Source organism: Cervus elaphus, chromosome 5, assembly GCF_910594005.1.
Source record: "Cervus elaphus chromosome 5, mCerEla1.1, whole genome shotgun sequence".
Classification (NCBI taxonomy): domain Eukaryota; kingdom Metazoa; phylum Chordata; class Mammalia; order Artiodactyla; family Cervidae; genus Cervus; species Cervus elaphus.
Window position 1 is genome coordinate 2,467,903 of NC_057819.1, and position 22,549 is coordinate 2,490,451.

The following is a 22,549-nucleotide window of genomic DNA, read 5'->3' on the forward strand; positions in this document are numbered from 1 at the left end:
ATGGCCAAAAAGCCTGAACTCCAGCCTTGAGACCAAGGAACCAAGCAGGGACTCCTGAGCGTCCACTACTAGCATTAGACAGGAGGAGAGTCTTTGGGACCAGGACGTAAACTGGACACTCAGATGTGTCCCGACTCAGACACCGCTGGACTCCACTTCTCTGGTTCTGACCTGACTTGTCCGGAACTCTGTCCCCAGGGCATCTGCCCCTGGAATCTAGGGATTTCTGCTCAGTTGGAGAAAATCAGATAGTATGTGGTTTCCAAGGAAAAGCCCGGGACGGGGAGTGGGATGGGGGAACTGCCGAATGAAGGAGATCTGAACAGATTTCCTGGAGCAAGTTCCCGGCGTGGGGCTCAGATCCCACTTTTAGACCAAACAAACCAAACATTTTGCTACTTTGGCAGAGGATGGTTCAGCCCCAGGAAGCCCATGACCTGGAGGAGAGCAGGTTTTTGTCTCACTTCCCCCCGGGCCTGGAGCACTGTGCCACATTGCCACTACTGTCATAAGCTGCACAGTAATAATCCCCCTCGTCCTCAGCCTGGAGCGAACTGATGGTCAGGGTGGCTGTGTTCCCAGACCTGGAGCCGGAGAATCGGTCGGGGACCCCCGAGACTCGACTGGTTGCACCATAGATGAGCAGTCTGGGGGCTGATCCTGGGAGCTGTTGGTACCAGCTACCATAACCACGCCCAATGTTGCTGCTGCTTCCAGAGCAGGTGATGCTGACCCTCTGGCCCGGAGACCCAGACACGGAGGACGGCTGAGTCAGCACAGCCTGCGCCCAGGATCCTGGAAGGGAGAGAGACAGAGATGGTGACTCGGGGGTCCATCACGAGAGCAGGGAGCAGGGCCCGTGAGTCTTCCCAAGCCCCTTCCCCTGTCCCCCCATCCAGTCACCTGTGCAGAGAACGACCAGGGTGAGGAGCAGAGGGCACCAGGCCATGGTGGACATGGTCAGGGCGTCCTGCCTTCTGTGGCTCCACAGCTGAGCAGAGCGTCCCCACACCGCTCCTTCCCCTCTTCATACTCTGAGAGGGGGAGGGGCCTTTCATGCAAATGACCGTCCTCCCCCCAACTCCCACAATGCTCTGATGACCTCTGGGACCTGGGTCAGCTTCCTGTGCCTGAGGGAGGCCAGTTGTGGTCAGACGTGGGGTTGCGTGGGGCTTGGGGGTGGGAGGTCACAGCGGGAACCCTGAGCAGAAAAAACCAGGAAGGACCAGGGGACTGGTCTCTGCTCTCACAGGTCCAGACACTCAGGAAAGGCCTCCGATCGCCCCCTGGTGTCCTGGCACAAACACACATCCTGACCTGGGGATCAGAGCTCTTAAGAGGGAACTTTCCCCAAAGTGCTTTTGAAATTACACCCTTCAGGCTGTGTCTGGATGGGAAACAACAGCCAACTGTACTTTACCCTGTAGTGCATGTGAGTGTTACACAGTGGATGTGTGACTTTGAGATTTTACATGAACCAAAATGTGTTCATGGGTTAGTAAAAGTCTAAGGTCATCAATTAAAATAGATGCCTAAATTTAACTGTAGATGTTGTTGTTAAATCACTAAGTTGTGTCCAACTCTGGCTCTGTTTTAATTTTGCATTGCCATGGTGATATTTCTAAAACATAATTTTCCTTGTAGCCTGTGTTCTTTAAACAAGATTATTGTAAAGACTTTCTGACACGTATGGCATCTCCACTGAGGGATTTTTACGTCGCAGCAGGACGTTCTATCTGTGAAAACAGGGCAGACTGAGTTATCAGCGCCATGGGTCGGTCTCACCTGAGATGAGGGACAGGACACGACACGGCTGGCCGTTGTTGTCAGGACACTCAGACGTGACCATAGGGAGCAAACCTGACTTAGACATGGTCCAGTAGGAGCAGCAGTGATCGCCCCGGGGGCAGAGCCCCAGGAGAGAGTCTGTTTCCCAGCCGAGGGCCCCAACAGCTTCTCTGCTCACTGTGCATAAAATCAATCCCACAGCAGCTGAGCACAGACACTCATCAGCCAGGAATCATTTCCCAGGTCTCAGGACCAGGGTTTCTCTCCCCACCTGATTCCTCACTCGATGGCACACAGGACAGAGTGTGAGGTTTCAGGGGATAAATCAGCCACACGAGGGATTCAAAATCCCCTGGGACACAAGGGGAACCTGGCGAGGAGCACGGAGGGGAAAGCTGGGGTCACACCTGAGAGCCAGAGCCCTGAGGCTTCTCGGGAAGGAAGGGTTAGAGAGGTTCAAGGAGGGGCCGAGGAAGTGAGTGTAAAGTTCAGGAAGATTTGGAAACATGTCCATGATCTTCTAATAGAGTGAACTGGGTCATCACCATGGAGGTCAACACTGTAGGTCTGTAGAAAGAGAGAGGCCCAGGATGGGGAGGAAAGTCATGAATGAGGGGAGCGGGAGGGCAGGCTCTTAGCAAAGAGATGAGGAGGAGCAGGAGCAGGCTGAGGACAGATGGAGGGGTGCAGGGGGTGGGCTCCGGGGGCTCCTCCCCTCCTCTGTTTCTGAGAAGAGGGTGGGGACTGATGACCACCTCACCCCTTCACCCTCCAATTCTGGGTGCTCGGCTCCATGTGCAGCCTTACTCCCAGGAGGAGGCCTGGGGGTTGCGGCTCAGAGTTTGTCCCCTGAGAGGAAGGACCTGCTGTCACGTCCAACTCAGGCCACTGAGCCCCTTGCAGGGCCAGGTCAAGGGACCACGTTGGTGTGTTGAGGTTTTGCCAGTTCTGAGCTGATAAACAGCGCCCCTTGTTGACGAACTCTGGAACGTTCACGGTGTTGAAAGTGTGAGCAAGGCGCCGCTCAGTTGCTTGGTTCTCAATCCTGTCTGACTCCTGGGACCCCATGGGCTCTAACCCACCAGGCTCCTCTGCCCATGAGATTCTGCAGGTAAGAACAATGCAGTGGGTTGCCGTTTCTTGCTCCAGAGGATCTTCCCAAACCAGGCATAGAACCCACATCTCTTATGTCTTTTGCATTAGTAGGCGGGTTCTTACTCCTTGTGACACCTGGGAAGCCTTGTGAGGAAGGTGGAGCTGCCTTTTTTCCAGTCACCAAATGCCTTACCAATGAGCAAATAAATGAATTAAATAATAAATATTACATGTCTTTGATAGTATACAGAGAACTTTTTTATTTTCACCCATTGTATTTTCAGGTTTTTCTGACTATCTTATTCTCATGATTCTTTTTTTACCTTCCATTTATATCCTTTTCCTTTGGACCCAAGAGTGTTTGTATTTGTTCAGATAGATTTGATGATTTGTCGCTAAAAATATCTCTCGCCTGATTTCATCATCTGAGACATCTCAGCATTGATGTCTATGCTGTCTCACTTCCCTTTAATATTGAGTTTCCTGGTTCTTGATAGAAATGACAATTTTTACTGGATCCTGGACTGTGTGGAAATTACTTGAAGAAACTCTGAGTTCCATTTCCTTTTCCTTTAACAGGACATCCTTCTGTGGCGGAAGGTCAGGGATGTGCATTCACTGCCCACTGACCCAGCAAGGGCGGCACTGACCCCCCTGCTCTGTGCTGCTGACTCCGACCTGGGAACAGGGGGCAACTGCTGTCAGCAGCTCCTTCATCCAGGGGTGTGTGACCACCCCTTGTGAGATGCTGCCCTGGGGAGGGGAGTTGAGCTGAGGGGGCAGCTGTGCTGAGTCAGGGGACACTCAGTCCCCTGGGTTCCATGCTCTCAGGGACTCCAGGAAGGGAGGGGCAAACACCTTGCCCTGGGAGCCCCATGACTATGGGGGAAGCTGAATTTTGTCTCTTTCCACTCTGGCCTGAAGCACTGAGGAAACTTTCAAGCCATCAGCCCATGAGAAACAGTAATAATCAGTGTCGTCCTCAGACTGAACCGAAGTGGTCAGAGAGGCTGACTTGCCAGACTTGGAGCCAGAGAATCAATCTGTGACCCTGAGGGTCCTTTGCTATTTTCATAGATCAGAAGTGTGGGGGACGATCCTGGGAGCTGTTGGTTCTAGCTGACATAATTACCCCCAGTGTTGCTCCTGTGTCCAGTACAAGAGATGGTGACCCTCTGTCCCAAAGTCCCGGACACGGAGGGCGGCTGAGTCAGCACAGTCTGGGCTCAGGATCCTGGAAGAGGGAGAGACAGAGATGGCGACTGTGGGCTTCAGGAAGGAGAGGAGGGAGAAGGGACATGCGTCTTCTCAGGGCACTTCCCCTGTTCCTCCATCCAGTCACCTGTGCAGAGAGCGACCAGGGTGAGGAGCAGAGGGGACCAGGCCATGGTGGACATGGTCATGGCGTCCTGCCTTCTGTGGCCCCACAGCTGAGCAGAGCATCCCCACACCGCTCCTTCCCCTCTTCATACTCTGAGAGGGGAGGGGCCTTTCATGCAAATGAACCCCCTTCCCCAAACAATTTTCTGATGCCTCCCTGGGCCCTGGGTCAGGCCCCTGTGCCTGAGGGTGGCCAGTGGGCTCCCTGGGGCGGGGCTGTGGGGGTCCCGGGTGAGAGGTCACACTGGGAGCCAGGAGCAGAGGCCACCAGGCAGCGCCAGGGTCCCAGCGCCCATCCCCCATCCACCCTCAGGATCGGCCCCCGCGCGCCCCCTGGTGTCCAGGCCCAGACACACATCCTGCGACCTGGTGACCAGAGCCCTCGGGGCAGACCCTGGCCCTGCTCTGTGCTCTGTCCCATTCTTGCCTTCTGGCCGGGCTTCCGTTCTGTGTCACCTGTGACCTCAGGGCCGTCTGTGGGCTCCCCTCAGACCCTCAGGGTGAGTCTGTACACGGCGCCCTCACAGCTCAGGGTCAGGACTGAGGGGACGTCGGGCACACGTATTCCTTAAATCAGGGTCAGGTCAGGACAGTGATGACCCCGTGGATGCAGCCTCCTGACTGTGCAGACGCGGCTGCTTTCTCCTTCGTTAGAAATGAAGCAGTGCCTTACACACGCACACAGGCACACGCAGATTGCTTTGAGGGGCTTTCCCAGGGAACTATAAGCATTTTGCTTTTATACTCCGTGACCCCACTGTAGTAGTTCCTGGTCTCCTCTTTCCTATGTAAGTTAAATAAAACATTTGCCACGTGTTCACTCCCTGTTGGCTTGGGAATCAGAAGCTGCCTTTCTGAATGAGGCTAACTCTGCTCCCAGCTCCCAGGATGCAGAAGAGAAGGTGACTGTAGGGGCACCACCTGTGTCCAGGTGCCCAGATCATGATCACCCCCATCCTCATCTTTCATCCAAGGATAGGAGCCCACAGTCATCAAGGAACCTGAGTGACCGTAGCTGGAGCCAAAAGACGCATTGCAGATCCTGAGGGTTGGGGACCAGCAGGCATCATGGTTTGGGGTGTCTGGCTGGGACCTGTTGGTTCCCGGACACCTCACACCACCAGCTCTGCTGCTCTTTCCAGGACTGGAGGACCTGAGCACTGAACTGGACAATGGGCCCGGCTGACGCAGCGCAGACTGTGCTCAGGACTCTGTGCTCAGCGGGGAGGGGACAGGCGGCACGTCACTCCTGCAGAGCCTGACTCTGAGCCAGCAGAGTGACCCTTCTGTGGTGTCAGGAACCAGCATCCTTCCTTCTGACATCTAAGGGCTCTGCCCCGTCCCCTCTGCTCATACCCCCTCCTGCTTCTCAAGGGAAAGCAGGTATAAGGAAGCAGCACTATAAATCATGAAGGGCATGCACTACCTGGCTACTCACTGTTTTCCTGGAAGAAAATATTTCACTCCTGTTCAAATTTTCTTTTGTATTTCTACTGAAAGATTATCATAGCCATACAAACATGGTCAAAGTTTATGCTTTTAATTTTACGACTAGAAACAGATTAACACACACTTTGAACTACTTTTCAGTTCAGTTCAGTCACTCAGTCGTGTCTGACTCTTTGCGACTCCATGAATCACAGCACGCCAGGCCTCCCTGTCCATCACCAACTCCCGGAGTTTACCCAAATCATGTCCATCGAGTTGGTGATGCCATCCAGCCATCTCATCCTCTGTCGTCCCCTTCTCCTCCTGCCCTCAATCTTTCCCAGCATCAGGTTCTCTTCCAGTGAGTCAGCTCTTCGCATCAGGTGGCCAAAGGATTGGAGTTTCAGCTTCAGCATCAGTCCCTCCAATGAACACCCAGGACTGATCTCCTTTAGGATGGACTGGTTGGATCTCCTTGCAGTCCTAGGGACTCTCAAGAGTCTTCTCCAACACCACAGTTGGAAACCATCAATTCGTCTGCGCTCAGCTTTCTTCACAGTCCAACTCTCACATCCATACATGACCACTGGAACAACCATAGCCTTGACTAGATGGACCTTTGTTAGCAAAGTAATGTCTTTGTTTTTTAATATGCTATCTAGATTGGTCAGAAATTTCCTTCCAAGGAGTAAGCGTCTTTTAATTTCATGGCTAAAATCACCATCTGTAGTGATTTTTGTTTATATAATTTTAAAATTCTATAGTATTTTTAATAATTGTGAACTTGAAGATTTTTGTATTCATTCTCATTGATTTTCAGCATACTTATTCTCATATTAATTCTTCATTTCAAAATATTTTCACATATTTTTTAACTTCTATTATTGATTTGCCAAACTTACATGGAAGTGAAGGTCTGGGAAAAACATTCCCCCACCCGGTGCGTGCATGACTACGTGTAAACCCACTAGACCAGGCTGTCAGCACCCTCTATGTTTCAGGGCATCTTCAATTTCTGGGACCAGCCAAGCAGCTGTGGAGAAAATCTATGAGTGTGTGTGTGATTGGTGGGGACTTTGGTGGGGGGTGGTCCTTGTTTTCTCTATTCAGAGTTTACGGGTGTAGGTTCCATTTTAAGCCTTGGAAATGCCACCTTGAATTTCAGTATCCCTGAAATCACGCTGACACCCTTTTCGGTTAGAGCACCCGAGTCATAATTCTCACCAACAGGTTGCGGGTCACAAAGGCACTCTTGGTGGAGAGATGACCCCAGGTGCCCACTGCAGGGGACCCGCTCCTGGAGTTCAAGAACCTCTTGCTGCACCTCCCCTTCTCAGACATAGCTTTTCTGCGACTAGAGGAGGATGGTTCCAGGACTGTTTATTCCTCCATGTCTTTTCTCATAGTTTCTATTTCTTTGCTAGAACTCCCTCCCTTGTGATTAATGGCGGTTGAAGACTGTGTTTGCAGGGAGAATTGTGATCCATTTGGGAATGATTGTTATCTTTTGATTATTGGAGTATAGCTGCTTTACAATGACACTCTGGTGTTGGAGAAGACTCTTGAGAGTCCCTTGGACTCAAGGAGAGCAGAGCAGTCAATCTTTAAGGAAATCAACCCTAAATACTCTTGAAAGGACAAAGCTAAAGCTGAGGCTGCAATACTTTGGCCACCTATGCGAACAGCCGACTCACTGGAAAAGACCTTGACGCTGGGAAAAATAGAGGGTAGGAGGAGAAGGGGATGACAGAGGATGAGATGGTTGGATGGCATCACCGACTCAATGGACTTGAACTTGGGCAAACACCAGGAGATGGTGAGGGACAGAAAGCCCGGCGTGCTATAGTGCATGGGGTCACACAGAGTCAGACACGACTTTGTGACTGAACAGCAGCAAGCTGTGTTACACTGGTGTGCTCTGTTCAGTGACTGTAGCTTAGTGACACTCAGTGTTTGGAACTAAAGCCTGGGGTACCTGCTCACTGTGTCTGTGGTTTCTCTTGCATGCTTGTCATTTTCAGCACATAGACTTCTGGTCTTCCTCAGATTTATCTTAGAGTGTTTTATATTGATTGTATCATACATGTTAGTGTTTTTATTTTTAGAAACTGGAGATTCATTCAGTTCAGTTCAGTCATGTCTGGCTCTTTGCAACCCCATGGACTGCAGCACACCAGGCCTTCCTGTCCATCACCAACTCGCAGAGCATACTCAAACTCATACCCATTGAGTCGGTGATGCCATCCTACCATCTCATCCTCTGTCATCCCTTTCTCCTCCTGCCTTCAATCTTTCCCAGTATCAGGCCCTTTTCAAATGAGTCTGCTCTTCACATAAGATGACCAAAGTATTGGAGTTTCAGCCTCAGCATAAGTCCTTCCAATGAATATTCAGGACTGATCTCCTTCAGGATGGACTGGTTGGATCTCTTTGCAGTCCAAGGGACTCGCAAGAGTCTTCTCCAACACCACAGTTCAAAACCACCAATTCATCAATGCTCAGCTTTCTTTATAGTTCAACTCTCATATCCATACATGACTACTGGAAAAACCATAGCCTTGACTAGGTGGACCTTTGTTGGCAAAGCAATGTCTCTGCTTTTTAATATGCTGTCTAGGTTGATCATACCTTTTCTTCCAAGGAGTAAACGTCTGTTAATTTCAGGGCTGCAGTCACCACCTGAAGTGATTTTGGAGCCCCCAAAAATAAAGTTTGCCACTCTTTCTCCACCCATTTGCCATGAAGTGATGGGGCTGGATGCCATGATCTTAGTTTTCTGAATGTTGAGCTTTAAGCCAACCTTTTCACTCTCCTCTTTCACTTTCACCAAGAGGCTCTTTAGTTCTTCTTCACTTTCTGACATAAGAGTGGCGTCATCTGATATCTGAGGTTATTGATGTTTCTCCCGGCAATCTTGATTCCGGCTTCTGCTTCATCCAGCCCAGCTTTTCTCATGATGATTCATTACTGAACTACAAAATACAATTTATTTCTGCATGTTGACTTTTACATCACAAAATCCCAAGTGAAACACTCACAGAAGCCTGTCTTATTGACCCCTTGACCCTGATTTGGGCCTGGCCAGAAATCACCTCTTCTGGGCTCAACCATGGTCTCCACTGAAAGGTTTTTACCTTAACAAGCTACGTTTGTCCAAGAAAACTGCATTGAATAACAGTATTTTAGCAATCTAAAAGCTGAATTGAAGCAAAGGATACAATATTATCAAATCTGCCGGTTGGAGGAAAATAAGTTCCTTGTCTAACATCTGACAATTGAAGTCACCCCCTGAACTAGATTTCCTCCAAGCCACGAGCAGGTGTGAGTGGAGGTTTTCCTCTCACGTCCTCCCTGGTCTGAAGCGCCGTGTAAGCATTAGTGCCGCCATGCCCCACAGCACAGAGTCGGCCTCGGCCTTGGGCTGCAACCCAGAGACGAGCAGGAGCCCTGCGTTGGCTGAGGCGTGTTTGGATCCAGAGAATCTGCTGGGGACTCCAGAACCTTGGTTCTTATGGGAGTCTGACTTGACCCTCAGGAGGTACCATGGAGGGCTTCCTGGCTTCTGCTGGAACCAAGATAAGGAGAAATCACCAATATTGTAGCCACTGCTCAGGGTGCAGGAGAGCCTGGCTGATGCTCCCGGAGACGCAGAGAGGGAGGCAGGCTGAGTTAGCACAGGCTGGAAGAGGGAGCCTCCTCTTCTCCCCCAGCCTCTGCGGGAGGAGGGGCTGCCAAGCAAATAGGGCTCCACCCAGGGCCCGCCCAGCCCCTCCTGGAGCCCTGGTGGTGGAGCTCAGCTCACAGCCCAGACTAGGGAGCCCCTGGGAGGGAGCCCCTGCTGAGACCACATAGGTCCCTGCTCAGGGGTCTCTGCAGCCAGAGAGGACGCACCGCTGCGTTCCCTCAGGAGCACAGGCCCCTAGGCCAGCTCCTAGAGTGAGGGGTGTTCCCTGGGCAGCTGCGCAGGGACCCCAGGGCACTCCCAGCGCTCCCCCTACTGGTAACATGTGAGAGAAAGCTTGCAGAAAAGGGGGATGACATTCATACTTCTCTGAACAAGTATAGCACTGGCTCTAGTAGAGAAAGATTTAAAAACAGGCTGAAATGCTTAGGAAAAAAATAAAATTTTATCATGAAATTATTCCACAAAAAGACACAATGTATTCTTATTTACCATATGTAACATACTTCAGCAATTACTTGCTTCCCACTGATTTTTTTGTCTACATAATTTTTAACATTGAAAAACATGAAAAATTTGTGGTTCTTTGAGGAAGTAGTTAAAGTGTCATACATACAACTCATACATAAAACTCATAAAAGGGAAGTTTACGGGACTTCCCTTGTGGTCCAGTGTTTAAGGTTCTACTTGCCAATGGTGGAGACATGGGTTCAGTACCTGGTCCGGGAAGAGTCCACATTTCAGGGAATGACTAAGCCCCAGAGCCCCAACTACTGAAGGTCGCTCACCTGGAGCCTGCGCTCTGCATTGAGAGAAGCCACCTCAGTGAAAGGCCGCATACTGAAAGAAGAGTAGCTACAGCTCCCTGCCACCAGAGGAAGCTGGAGAGCAGTGAAGACCCAGCCCAGTCATTAACACACAAATAAATTAATTAAATTTTAAATAAGAGGAGGAAAACAGACAATATTATTGTCGACTACAAGCTGGCACTTTCTACAAACACATATTTGCTAATCACTGAAAACAACAACTAGGGCATTTGCCAACTGCCGACGCAGCTGTACCTGCTACCCTTCGCCACTGCATGAAAGGAGTTCAGGGTGGAGAGTGAGGCACTCTGTGCTCCAGGAAACCAGTGGAACAGGTCTTTAGGGAGTCAGGTATTTTCAGGAACTGATTTCATGATCCCAATGCTTGCATCTCTTCATATTTGGAAAATCACTAACCTCCTTCCCTGCAGGCCACGGGCCCCTCCTCCATGCCCTGGGATGTCCCAGCCCCCAGCAGACTGTCCACTGGACAGCAGGCTTGCAGATGGCACCCCCAGGAGAGTGGGCTGAGGGGCATTTCTAGGTCCTCCCTGGGCACAGAGATGCTCTCACACTGGGACTCTTGTCTCCATGGAAACTGACATATTCCACAATCTGTGTCTCTGTTAACTGTGACCCCACGGTCCAGCCCTGCCTGCTGTGCAGACCCTGCACGTGTGTGTGAAAGGACACTGACAAGCAGCAGCAGGACACACACGTGGTGACATGCGGTGTTCCGTGACCTCACGTGGGGGTGAGGCCTGGATTCCAGGGCTTGGGGCTGTCTTCCCCCGGCCTGTAGCCCCAGGTTTGCAGCCAGACTGCCCTCCCGCCTGAGAAAGAACAGTCAGCTTCGTCCTTGGAGCTGATCGCCCTAGAGCCTCTCTGAGACCCTGCGGGCTGGTTGTGACTCCTGTGATCAGGAGTCTGTGGACCCCACCCAATTGCTGCTGCAGCCAAGCTGCCCCCTTGGTGCCTACACTGTTGCTGTTCCCAGTGCGGGTGAGTGTGGCTCACTGTCCATGGACAGAGTCACTGACCCTGACTGAGGCCACCCTGACATTTCCCCAGACGCCTTGAGAAGACAGAGAAAGCAGAGAACAAGACCTGCTCCCTGGGCAGAAGAGAGGGGAGAGGGGTACAGTGGGGGCTACCCAGCTCTGAAATACCCTCAGACAGATCCTCCACCTCAGACCCTGAGAACAGAACAGACACACCGCATGTCCCCAGTGATGGGGAGACAGATTTTCTCTTTCCTTTGAGACCCTCTCCTGGGAACAGGCTGCTGGAGGGAATTTGAGGACAGAGGGGAGAGGAGGAGCCTCCATGCACAGGCAGACCCCCCGATGACCTGGACCCAGGGTGGGGCAACAGTAGCAGCAGCAGGTCCAGCCAGAGCCTGAGCAGGAAACGCTGGGCGACCCCATCTCCCCAGAGGGAAAGGAGTCCTGGTCTAGTTCCCACAGGACTGGAGCTCTGGGTGTGCCTGAGAGGCGTTCACAGGAAAGGCAGGAGCAGCAGCCTGGGCCTCAGCTCAGCCCCGTGATGGCCAAGGAGCCCCAACGCTAGCCTTGAGACCAGGAAATGGAGCTGGGATCCCCAAGGGTCCACTGCTAGCATCAGAGAGGAGAGCTGTTGGGACCAGGACAGGTGCTGGACGATGATGCCTCCTGAATCAGACCCAGCTCCACTCTGTTTCTCTGATTCTGACCTGAACCATCATGGACTCTGACCCCAGGGCCTCGGGCATTCAGGACTTTGTGCTCAATTTTAGATAATCAAACACTATGTGGTTGCCCGAGAAAAGCCTTGGTGTGGAGGCAGAATTAAGATGATCTGAACAGATTTCCAGGACCCAGTTCCAGGTGTGGGGCTCAGACCCCAGTTTTAAATCAAAGAAACAAGAGAAGTGTCTGCATTGGCAGAAGACGCTTCAGCCCCGAGAGGCCCATGTCTGGAGCAGAGCAGGTTTTTGTCTCACTTCCTCCCTGCCTGGACCACTGTGCCATCACTGCTGCTAGTGTCATACGCTGCACAGTAATAATCCGCCTCGTCCTCAGCCTGCAGCGAACTGATGGTCGGGGTGGCTGTGTTCCCAGACCTGGAGCCAGAGAATCGGTCGGGGACCCCTGAGGCTCGACTGGTTTCACCATAGATGAGGGTTCTGGGGCCCGATCCTGGGATCAGTTGGTACCAGCTACCTTAACCACGCCCGATGTTGCTGCTGCTTCCAGTGCAGGAGATGGTGACCGTCTGATCCGGGGACCCGGACACGGAGGGCGGCTGAGTCAGCACAGCCTGGGCCCAGGATCCTGGAAGGGAGAGAGACAGAGATGGTGACTCGGGGGTCCAGACACGAGAGCAGGGAGCAGGGCCCATGTATCTTCCTAGGGCCCTTCCCCTGTCCCCCCATCCAGTCACCTGTGCAGAGAGCGACCAGGGTGAGGAGAAAAGGGCACCAGGCCATGGTGGACATGGTCAGGGCGTCCTGCCGTCTGTGGCCCCCACACTGCTCCTTCCCCTCTTCATACTCTGAGAGGGGAGGGGCCTTTCATGCAAATCACCCACCCCCCCTCCCGAAACCCCCAGGTTCCTGACCCCTCCCTGGGCCCTGGGTCAGGTCCCAGTGCATGACGGAAGCCAGGGCGTGGGTAGGGGCAGGCTGTGGGCCGCCCAAGGGTGGGAGGTCATAGCTGGGCGCCCTGAGCAGAGGCCCCCGGGCAGTCAGGGCTGGGCCCAGCTCTCACCCCTGACTGTTAGGAACAGCCCCTGCGCGCCCCCGGAGTCCAGGCGCAGACACACATCCTCTGACCTGGTGACCAGGGTCCCTCAGGGACAGCGCCTGCCCCTGCTCTGTGCTCTGTCCCCGCCTTCGGTTCAGGTCAGGCGCCCCTTCCGGGCCTCTTGTGACCTCAGGGCCAACTGTGGGCTCTCCGCAGACCCTTCATGACGAGAGTCTCCGCTTCTCTCTTGGCTGCTCTGGGATTGGGGTGAGGGGGCGTCTGGGACATAAATCCCTCTCAGATCGGGATCAGATCAGGGCCGCTCTGTTCCCAGGGAGGCCCGTCCCTGTCTGTGCAGCACAGGGGTCCCTTCTCTTGGGGGCCCCTCCCTGGTGGCCAGAGCTCTCCTTCCTCTGTGTGTGCCCTCAGCCCTGAGGAGGAGGGGAGGAGGGTGTGGGGAGAGGCCTGGGGTGTGACCCTGAATCCCTAAATGCCTGGGTCTCTACTGTGAATGAGACTTTCCACACACTGGGCCCCGTGTTCAAGTCCTGTCTTCTGAGGGGACCCCTCCTGGGCGTCTCTCCTGCAGGCACAGGGCACAGGCTGCAGGGAGCAGGGCTGGTGATGGGCCTGGCAGTGTTTGATGAGACTCTGAAGGGCTCTGAGCAACTTCTGTTCCCAGGGAGTCTGATACGTGATGGCTGTTAGGATCAACCCTCCAAATAGTGGGCTTGAGAAGATACAGTCAGGGACTGTTCTCCTGGGAAAGACCAGCTGGCTGGACTTTGCCCTGCTCGGCGTGTGCGTGTTACACTGCAGATGTGTGACTTTGAGATTTGAAATTAATCAGAACATGTAAATGGAGTACCGAAAATCTAAGGCCAGCACTTAAAATAGCTGCATGAAGTTTTTCAAGGAAATCATATGTTCTATTTTAATTTTGCATTGACAAGGGTAACATTCTTCTTCTTGTTTAGTCGCTAAGTCGTCTCCAATTCTCTGGGACCCGATACACTGTAGCCCGCCAGGCTCTTCTGTCTATGGGTTTTCCTAGGCAAGAATACCGGAGTGGGTTTCCATAATTATTTTTGGAAGTTCTCTCCTTTTATTGAGGACATTATAATTCAATGATACTGCATGTATCCTATGAAACTTTATTTCTTAACAGGTGATATATAATGTTTACAAAGATATTTGCATTCTTTTTTTTTTTTTTTTGGTGTCTGAGTGAGGCAGGGCTGGTTCCAGCCTCTTTCTGCCACTTATTACAGTTCTACTGGGAAATTTTTATCTCTGAGCAGAGATTTCTGTCTGTAAACAGAGAGGGCTCAGGTATTGAACCATCGGTCAGTCTCAGATCTGAGAGGAGGGACAGAACATGACAGGTCAGATCTGTTGTTCTTGGGAGGCTCAGAAGTGACCATATGAGGTTAATCAGAGTTACACGTGGTCCAGACAGAGCAGCCCCACGGGGAGGGCTCGGGGGACGTTTTAGTCTCACTTCCTTGTGCGTCTGGAGCACCTTGTTAGTATCTGTGCTCCTGTGATAGGCTGAACAGTAAATGGTCAGCCTGGTCCTTGGCTGCACCCCGCAGGTGAGCAGGAGCCCTGCGTTGGCTGAGGCAGCCTTGGATCCAGAGAAGTGGCTGGGGACCCCGGAGCCTTGATACTCACTGGAGTCTGAATAGAACCTCAGGAGTTACTGAGGAGGCCCCCTGACCTCTGCTCGTACCAGTATAAAGCATGTAGCCGCTGCTGAGGGTGCAGGAGAGTCTGGCTGATGCTCCCGGAGACGCGGAGAGGGAGGCGGGCTGAGTCAGCACAGGCTGGGAGACCGAGCCTGCAGACACAGACACGGGGGAGACGGGGCAGGAGCTGCGGGAAAGGTTCCCGGAGTCTGCGCCCCGGGGGCTGATGCAGGCCGGGGACCGAGCCCTGGTGCGCGGGGCCGTCCCTACCTGTGCAGAGAGAGGAGCTCGAGCAGGAGAGGAGTCCAGGCCACGGTGCCCACAGGACCCTGGTCCCCACAGAGGGCTGGGCTGCCCCAGGCCTCCTGTTCTCCCCCAGCCTCTGAGAGGAGGGGCTGCCAGGCAAATGGTGGCCCACCCAGGGACCACCCAGCCCTTCCTTGAGCCTGGGTGCTAGAGCTCAGCTCACAGCCTTCCTCCTTGGGAGCCCTTGGGAGGAAGCACACGCTGAGACCACAAAGGTTCCTGCTCGGGGCCCTCTGCACCCAGAGTGGACATACTGCTGTGTCCCCCAGGAGCTCAGGCCCCGCCCCCCGCCGAGCTCCTGGAGTGAGGGGTGCGCCCTGAGCAGCTGTGCAGGGACCCCAGGGCAGTCCCACAGCGCCCCCTGCAGGCCGCAGGGCACTACTTCAGTGTGGATCAAAGTCCTGTGGCCCAAACAGATTGTTCATCTAGTCCCTGTCTCCATTCACACGCCCATGATCTGGTTCCCAATACAGGGATTCTTTTGTCCCGAGCCTGACTGTATAGTGTCGTCATTTCCAAAAGCAGGTCTTGTCCATGGAAGGTGCAAAACTGCGTATGCGCAGCCCCTGAAGGTTCGAGACCACTCTCCCCCGAGTACTGGCTAGAAAGGTTAACTGATCCAGGGGTGCATCAGGGCAGCTGTCCACAGCAAGGGGACACTGAGCTGGCCTGAAGGACATGAGGAAGTGTTTTGCACAACGGTTTAGACAGAGTTTTTCAGCAATAAGCACAAGGTCATATTTCAAACATGGAAATTCTGCAAACATTTCAAAAGTCAAGCCACGCTTTCAGAATTTTCATGGAGATTAGATTGACTTGTGAATATCTATTAGTCTGGCTGCTTTACCATTTAGCAGCAACCTGGGTAAAACTTTCTCTAGTCATGAGTGACAGTTGGAGTTTTCTTGATTATGTCATATTTATTACTAGGACTTTGCCTGAAAGATGATACAGTTTCTCTGTTTTATGAACAGAACTTTCTTCCTGAGCTTTCTCTTGCCCAATATTGCAGTTTAGCAGAATGCTGGACTGTGCCTGAGCTTTTGAATGTAGAATCCATCACTTCCTTAAGGTATCCTGTACACATATTTGCTTCATTTGTGCAAATGGTCCCCTATCATCCAGACACACAAGAATTCTCAGTAAATGACCTGTGAGCTTGATCACTCACTCCCACAGGTTCCTTCCTCAACATATCAGAGTTAAATCCCAAAAGTTGAGCTATGTTTTATTAAGTGTTAATTTGAAGGATGTAAATCTACAAAACTTCTATACCCTAGCCCAGTTCCTGGGTGAAAGGTGCTCCCTCAGCAGGTTTGCAGGGACCCCACGGCAGTCCCACACCCTGGGGTTCCACATTTAACCCAAATGTGGTTACATGTTACCCCGTGCTGGTTACATGTAGAAATGAGGTGTTTTTTTTTAAATCACCAGAAAAGGGGGAATAAAATCATACTTCCCTAGGAAGTTACAACCTTAGCCTAGTAGAGAAAATAAGTAAAGACATTAAGTCTTTCAGGAAAAATAGGAAATTTTATCATTGAATTACTCCACAAAAGACATAATATATGCTTATTTATGAGAAGTATTTAACCAACCAGAAATACCCAACAAACTTCAGTAATTACATGGTTCCTACCATTTTGCTTTGTATGGTTTTTTAATCAAACATTCAAAAAGATATTAAAGTTCCTAGTTCCTTAAGAAAGCAGTTTAAGTTTTGTATATAAACCTGAAAATAGAACACATAACAGGGAACAATATAAACCACTCTCGATAAATATTTATCCAAATACTCTAAAGAAAAAGTTAACAAAGAAATGCCAGTGTCAGTTTCAGTAACTGATACTCTTATCAAGTGTTAGTGTTTTCCACATACAAGTTTGTTTTCTATGAGGATATTTAAAAACTAAACTTCACACTACTACCAGTAAAAGCCACATCAAAGCAGCAACAATAGCAGCCTTTGTAGTATGCCAGTACACGCTTTTCACACACACTTCACTCCGCACAGGTCACCCTGTGAGGCCTCTGCCCGCAGTTGGGTCTTGTCCTGTGCACAGACTCTCCCAGGAGCCACCTCCTCCTTGGAGGCACCTTCTGACTCCTCACCTTCCAGCAACCCCTCCCTGACCCAGACTCCACCAGGACCCCACATGGACCAGGAAGAGGGACCCGAATCTGAACCTCGTGGTGAGGGAGCAGGACCAGGAGCTCCTGGAGACGGGCTTCACAGGGACGAGGGTTCCCATCAGGTGGGACAGCTTGCCCAGTGTCCTGGAGCCCTCAGTGGTTTCCCTGTCGTCTGGCCCAGCACCCTGTCTGGGACTCTGCACTGGGCCCTCTGCTGGCCACGGGCCCCTCCTTGGGTTCCTGGGATGCCCCGGCCCTCAGGCACTGCTTGAAGTTGAGATCATGGTGGAAGGATGTGAGTTGGCCATGAATGGTCTGTTAGCACAGGGCAGACACACAGCGCAGCACAAAGGGATGGAGATTTGCCTTTCTACACATTTCTCCTTGTGCACATTGTTGAAATTACAAACGTCTATGGAGAACAGACTCATGAGCACCCTGCACCTTCATCCAACATCAGCCCTTATCAGTATGATTTCCCTCCTTCAGTCATATTCCTCTTAGCTCTCATCCTACCCCATCACTGAATCACATTAGAACACTTCCTAACATCAGCACTTCCACAGGACACTCTTTAGTACATACACACGTTTCAAGTTCCAAATCTCATGTGCATTCGAGAAATTGATTCCGACTAGTGTCACGGGAGTTGATTTGTGTTTTCACTTCCACAGTGCTGAGCTAACCGAATGCTGTACTCCTTGAAAGAGAAAAGCATATAAGGATCCTATTTTAGAGCTTTGAATCTCATGGCATGACTTATTTCATTGAAATGATGTCTAGATTGGATTATACTTTACAACCCAGGGAATATTTTCTGTGAGATAAGGCCCGGGAGGTCGTGCAAAGAGAGATGACCCTCAGTGATAGGTGCTGAGTTATGAATGTACTCGGAAAGGTGGACACTCTCAAGGTCCGTCTGTAGTTGCCCACCGAACTGTGGATCCGGCAAAGGGAGGGCAGTGTGGAGGGGCCATCACTGGGGTTTTGGTCTCACTTCTCTGCCCGTGTCACTGTGGGTTACACGAAGCTGCTCCCACTGCCATGGGCTGCCCCACAGATGTAGTCAGCCTCGTCTTCGTCCTGGATGTTCTGGAAGGTCAGGGACCCTCCAGGCCAGAGCCCAAGCCTGAGAAGCAGTCAGAGATCCCATCCCCCTTGGATCCAGCAACACCACTGGTGCCCACTCGCATCAGGAAACGGGGGCCCCTCCCTGGGACCTGCTGGTACCAGTTCACATAGTAGCTGCTGTAGCCGCAGCTCAGGGTGCAGGTGAGCTTGGCCGAGGCTCCCAGGGAGGCAGATGCAGAGAGTGGCTGTGTCAGCACAGGCTGGAAGAGGGACCCTGAAATCCCAGACACCCTTCATGTCCTGAGGAAGGACAGGGAGGTACGCTTCCTGCATGTGGTGGGAGTGGTGAGGGAGGGGGCGTCAGGGTGCTGAGGGCTGTCCTGACCTCTGCAGTGAAGGAGGGGGTCAGGAGTGCAGGGGAGGCCGGCCGCCCCAGAGCTGTGCTGAGGCTGCGACTGCCCGTCTCTTAGCTCCCCACCCCCAGGAGAAAGGGCCCCTCAGACAAATGTGCCCCTGTCCTCTGACCTACCAAACACCTCCCTGGGTTCTGTGTGTCCCCCAGGGTTCAGTATCATATCTGGGAGGGTGGCCTGAGCCACCTGGGTCTGTCCTGAGGTTCCCCAGGGACACAGAGAGGATCCGCTGTTGGGCCCAGCGACCACTGAGAAGAGACCCAGAACAGGGTCTGCTTTCCCAGCTAAGATCCCCCAGGACCTCTCTGGGCTCACAGTGCATAAAATCAATCCCACAGGAGCTGAGGACAGAGGCACCCCAGCCAGGAATCACTCCCAGGTCCTCAGGACGCAGGGTTTCTCTCCCCACCTCGTTCCTCACTCAGTGGGCTCAGAGGACAGAGTGTGACCGTTTGCAAGGATGAATCCGTTGCTGGAGGGACTCATGGGTCCCCTGGGAAATGAGGTAGAACCTGGGGAGGAGGGGAAGGGGGTGAGCTGGGGTCACACCTGAGAGTCTGAGACCTGAGGCTTCTGGAGAAGGGAGATGTCGGAGAGGTTCAAGGGGAGGAGGAGGAAGTGAGTGTTCCATTCAGGAAGATCTGGAAACACGTCCATGACCTTTGACAAAGTGAACTTGATCATTCTGGAGGAGGTCACGGGGTGGAGGGCTGTAGAAAGAAGGGAGCCCGGGACTGGGAGGAAAGCCATGAGTCAGAGTGGAAGGGAGGGAACGGAGGCTCTTAGGGAAGCGCTGAGGAGGAGCGGGAGGAGACTGAGGGGAGCTGAGGGGTGCACTGGGCTGGGATCCTGGAGCTCCTCCCCTCCTCTGCTCCTGGGGAAGAGGGTGGGGCCTGATTACCACCTGAGCGCAAAACCCTCCAGGTCTTACTCATGGGCCCCCTTTGCAGCTTCACTCCCAGGAGGAGGCCTGGGGGTTCAGGGCCCTGAGTCTGTCCCCGGAGCGGAAGCACCTGCTGTCACGTCCAACTCGGGCCACTGAGCCTGGGGACTCGCCCAGTCAGGGGCCCACCTGGTGTGTTCAGGCTTTGCCGGTTCTGAGCACGTGCACAGCGCCCCCTGGTGACGCGCTTGGGGAATGACCACGGTGGGGAAATAACGAGGAAGGAGGGGCGGCTGCCTGTTCTCAGGTCGTGAAATACTCCAGCCATGAACGAATTAATTAAACAACAGTAAGTATTACATGTCTTTGAGTACAGTCCGTGCCCCCAACCCTGCAGCAGGCCACCACCGACCCACGTCTTCGCTGGAGACTCCCGGACGCCCACAGGCAAGTCTGGGACGGTCTCCTGTGGGGTCACTGCTCCCTCCTCCTGGTCCCGGCGCACAAGCTTCTGTTGCGCCCCCCAAGAGTCTGTTAGCCAGCCCTGTGTAAGTTCCGGCAGCTCCACGGTGGGGTTACTGCGACCTCCTCCTAGAGGACTCACGCCGCAGCCACACCCAGAGCCCCTGTCCCTGCGGCAGACCTCTGCCGACCCGGACCGCCACAGGGGATGCTCAAACACAGTTCTGCCTCAGTCTCTGTGGGGTCCTTGGGTGCCAGTGCAGACAAGGTTTGTTTGAGCCCTCTGAGCGTCTCTGGCGGGAACGGGACTTGATTCGAAGTGCAAATTCGCCCCTCCTACCATCTTGCTGGGGCTTCTCCTTTGCCCTTGGATGTCGGCTATCTCCTCACAGCTGCACCATGCCTCCCGTCTGACTGGGGCTTCTCTGACCTTGGATGTGGGGTATCCATTCAGGGCTGTTCCAGCGAAGCACAGGAGCTGCTCCTGACTTGGACATGGGGTATCTCCTCTCAGCCACTTGCAGCGCAGCCGCCAGTCGCCATGGCTTTATATTTCTACACTAAATGATTGATATAAAAGATTATGACTAGAAATGGTAATCCTTGTCAGTTTCCTCCTTCATTCCTGGTTGAGAAACCCTGATGATCTGTTACCAGATCTTCATTGGACATGGTTGACCTTCATTTGTTACACTCCATAGATTTAATGAGAGCGGGTTTATAAGGTCTATGTTCAAAATAGTGACATTGATCCAATATCAGGTCAAACATGGAATGAGGGAAGGAAAACTGGGAAAGTCACGAGGGATAAGAGGAGAAAATGAGCCAGTGAGGAGTCTGAGAGCTGCGTCCTAACGGGGACGGTCTCCCTCACCTGCAGAGAAGGGCTCCTAGGGTGCAGTGTCCAGAGAAGGGGAGGCACCCAGATTCCATGGGGTCAGGGTTCAGGCAGAGCACAAAGCCTGCAGCAGGAGAGGGATGTGCGGGGGATGGGAGAGGCCCCCTGGGGCTCCAGGGCGCAGATGCTGGACTTCTGCTTCCTCAGCATCCTGCTCAGGACCTGTGAGGGACCCTGTGTATCTGGGCACATGGGCATTCTGCTTGGATTTGGAGACCAGAGAGAAAAGGAGACAACGTCATGAATCCCATAAAATGGACCAGGACAAGGATATGAGCCTGCCTGGTACTGACAGCAGAAGTGGCAGCAGAGACCTAACCCAGCCCTGCTGAGGTCACCGTCAGGCTCAGGGCAGGGATGGGTCCCACCCTGGAGTAGAGGGCAAACTTCCATCAGACACCCCCATCACACAGGAATTCCTTGTGGCTGTGGTTAGTGGTGAGCTGTGTGACACTGACGACCAGCCTGCTCATCAGGATGGGGTCCAAAGTGATCCAGGAGGGCGTGTGGACCCACCAGCAGCCAGAGAGCAGGGCAGAACCCCTGAGTGTCCCTCACCTCTGTCATGGTCACAAAGGCTGGGCTTTGCCTGAATCCCTTGTCATCATTGCCATGGTGATCCCCGTATCCCTGCTGCTCATTCTGCAGGAGACGGTGCCCCCGGATCAGGGCTCATCAGGGGCATCACAGGCAGAGGGACACGGGCACATCCTGGGGAGCCCCTGCTCCTGACAGTCCACAGACCACCCCAACCATGACATAGGAAATGCTCCGATGAGGTGGAGAGGAGAAGGGGGAAGGCAGGACACAGCCAGCAGGTGTGGGTCAGGAGAACCACTCCCGGGGTTCCCCGCATCCTGTGATGTAACAGCAGTGCCCCTCACTCCTCAGGGTCTCTGCTCTGATGATTCAGGAGCAAAGTTCACACCCTGGGGTTCAATCCGCCTGCTGGGATGGTCCACAGACTCTGCTGAAGGCACATCTGGGAAAGCCTCCTGCTCCTGATCTCAGGGAAGGGAGCTCAGCTCCACGGCTCTCTTGTTCACACGGATGATCGGGGTGCACTTCAGTGGTATCAGAATCTGTTTACATTTTCTGAGACTTCAGCAAAACTGACTGAACAATTGGGAGTAGACTTATTATGAACCAGAACGTATCTCAGGAATTAATTGATTCTGGGGGATTTATTTAAAATTTGACAGTTCTCTAAGAACAAGCCCCTGACAGGCTGAGGTTCTCGTCCCGGTTTCCATCTGCCTGTGTCTCTGTGAGAAGCCCTGTTGTACCAGCCTGCACGGTCAGAGTCAGCCTCGTCCTCAGGCTCCAGCATAGAGACGAGCAGGAGCCCTGCATTGTCCGAGGCACCTTTGGATCCGGAAAACCCACGGGGGACCCCGGAGCCTGGTTCTTCCTGGAGTCTGAGTGGTAGGACAAGGAGGACTCAGGAGGCCTCGCTGGCTTCTGCTGGTCCCAGTATACAGCACAGCGGCAACAGTGATGTCCCTGCTCAGGTTGCGGGAAGCCACAGCGTCACCTGTGGACTGGGAGGGACAGGGGTCTCCCCACACACGTACCATGACACACCACTGATGGTGTCAACAGTCCAGGGCATCAGGGCTGCGGTGTGGACACCCACACCAACCAGCACTTGGGGCTTAGCTATCCTGTGTGAGAGAAACCAAGAATAACCAGGGGTAGAATTCATATACCTGCAACCTTATAGACGACAGCTAACAATACAGCCATTAAGTTGAGATTCTTCTAAATTATCAGTTGAAAATAATAGGAAA

General features: G+C 52.9%; 1 protein-coding gene, 1 pseudogene and 1 gene segment (V, D, J or C); all 3 read right to left on the reverse strand.

The window, feature by feature from the left end:
* LOC122693633 overlaps positions 1-4,318 on the reverse strand; it is a 415,920-nt pseudogene extending 411,602 nt beyond the window's left edge. Inside the window, exons 1-2 of the transcript XR_006340954.1 lie at positions 4,226-4,318; positions 489-795 (exon numbers count right to left, since the gene is read on the reverse strand). The product of XR_006340954.1 is annotated as an immunoglobulin lambda-1 light chain-like (transcript). The remainder of the gene's footprint in view (positions 1-488; positions 796-4,225) is intronic.
* The window catches only part of LOC122693629, a 463,707-nt gene that overhangs the window by 417,953 nt on the left and 23,205 nt on the right, over positions 1-22,549 (reverse strand).
* LOC122693634 (immunoglobulin lambda-1 light chain-like) overlaps positions 1-22,549 on the reverse strand; it is a 473,571-nt gene that overhangs the window by 406,335 nt on the left and 44,687 nt on the right. The window lies entirely within an intron of this gene.